The sequence below is a fragment of the Penaeus japonicus genome, unplaced genomic scaffold (assembly GCF_977035675.1).
Source record: "Penaeus japonicus unplaced genomic scaffold, GWHDUDI00000001_assembly GWHDUDI00000300, whole genome shotgun sequence".
Lineage (NCBI taxonomy): Eukaryota > Metazoa > Arthropoda > Malacostraca > Decapoda > Penaeidae > Penaeus > Penaeus japonicus.
The window spans coordinates 7,501-9,932 of NW_028234702.1; the positions used below are offsets into that span (position 1 = coordinate 7,501).

Sequence of the window (2,432 nt, forward strand, 5' to 3'; positions counted from 1 at the left end):
ACATACGCATATATGCCTATAAATATTTAGATGAATTCAATGAAATTTGATAATTAGATTGAAAATATTTTTAACTTAAAAAGAAATAGATAAAATTTAGATAATGATAACAATAATAATAATTGTAATATCAATAATAATAATTAACAATAATAACTAAATAATTATTTGAAATAAGAAATTGTATGTTAAAGATATATATGATATAAAACAAAAAAGGAATTTGATAATTAAAAAAAAAAAAAAAAAAATTCTGATGAAATTAAATGAAATAAAGATAGAACATAAAAATGAAAATACATAGAAATAGAAAATGGATATATATAATATATATATATATATATATATATATATATATATATATATATATATATATATGTATATATATATAAATAAACATATATACATGTATATATATAAACATATATATATAAAAATATATATAGAGATATATATTATATATATATATATATATATATATATATATATATATATATATATATATATATATATATATATATATATATATATATATGTCTGTGTGTGTGCATATAAAGTTTGTTTATATATAATATATATATATATATATATATATATATATATATATATATAATATATATATATATATATACACACATATATATATATATATATATATATATATATATATATATATATATATATATATATATGTATATTATATGTATGTATATATATGTATATATGTATATGTATATCTATATCTATATTATATAATATATATAATATATATATATATATTATATATATATATATATATACGTATATTGATAGATAGATGTATAGATATATGAATATATATCATATATATATATATATATATATATATATATATATAATATATATATATATATACATGTAAATATATATAGATACTATATAGATACTATATGTATATATATATATATATACATATATATGTATATATATATATATATATATATATATATATATATATATATATACACATATATTGTATGCATATATAATATATATATATATATATATATATAAATTTTTATATGTATATATATTATATATAAATTATATATATATATATATATATATATATATATATATATATATATATATTATACATAATTATACATATATTTATATATACATATATGTATACATACATACATACATATATATATATATATATATATATATATATATATATATATATATAACTATATAACTTTATATATATATATATAACTATATATATATTTATATATATATATATTATGAAAGTATTTATATTTAACGGTCGACAGAGCATATGTCTGACCTGAGATACATGATCAAATTACAATACACAGATGTGACCTTCACAATTATCGGATTTCGTATATCCCCCAGGATCGGGCAAAGATTCGTTAAAGACAGCACCTGCAACTTTAGCCCTTCTGGATATTCTGGTCATCTCTCCATCATAGGAATATCACCCTCAAAGGCTGACCCGAGGGCGGACCTATGAATTATGATGAACCGAAGTCAGCCAATCAGGAAATCGCGACCCAAGCTGACACTTGGAATAGCTACGCCTACTTTCCTGTAGACGGCTCATCGCCCCGCCTAGCGAGCCGTCCTGAGATATACTGACGATAGCGAAGTCACTCGAGGTCCTTGACCTTAATCACCAGCATCTACCACTCGCACTCCTATTGTGAACTAGTGCTAATCCCGATCTTTATTTCCAGAGTCATTTCTTGTTATATATATATATATATATATATATTATATCGTGTCATATTATTGATGTTATAATATATTGTTATTGTATCAGCTGCTGTGTTTGACACCAACCTTATATTTCTCTATGTGTGGATATTAGAGTAATCTATACCCATCACATAATCTGGTGGCAGCCTACGATGAGAACCTCGTTTCTTTTTTTCGCAATAATTGGTACAATAATTAGCTACGTACCACGATAGCGAATATTTTTTTCCAGTGTCTCACAGCAAACAGCGCATCAAGTTGACTGACAGGACGAAGACATCGGTAATGAAGGTTAGTTGCGACTAAGGTCGATATCCCTCGTGTCATTTTTCTTCCTCTTAATTGTTTTTCACACCCTAGTGTTGTGACTTGTGTTACCCACTTTCTTTTCTTTTTTTTCTTTCTATTGTGAAGTGATTGGATTTCTTTCTCGCGCCTATTCATGAGTGAATTACGAAGTGGTAAAGTGTTCAGAAATCTCAGGGAAACTACCGAAATTTTCTTTGGGTTGGATACTGTACCTTCCCATTCTCCCTCCCGTCCCGTTTCCCGATCATCTCTGACCCTCCACACTAACCCCTCCACTGCTAATTCCACCACTGACCCCTCCTCTGACCTGACCGCCACCCACCCCCCCTTCTCCAACATGACGTTCCAACCTCACC

At 24.6% G+C, this 2,432-nt stretch overlaps 1 long non-coding RNA gene across 1 annotated transcript in view; it reads left to right on the forward strand.

Annotated features, from left to right (window-relative positions):
* LOC147466512 (uncharacterized) overlaps positions 1-1,721 on the forward strand; it is a 3,837-nt gene extending 2,116 nt beyond the window's left edge. Inside the window, exon 4 of the long non-coding RNA XR_015190859.1 lies at positions 1,405-1,721. This is a non-coding gene — a long non-coding RNA (uncharacterized LOC147466512). The remainder of the gene's footprint in view (positions 1-1,404) is intronic.
* Positions 1,722-2,432: the final 711 nt, after the last annotated feature.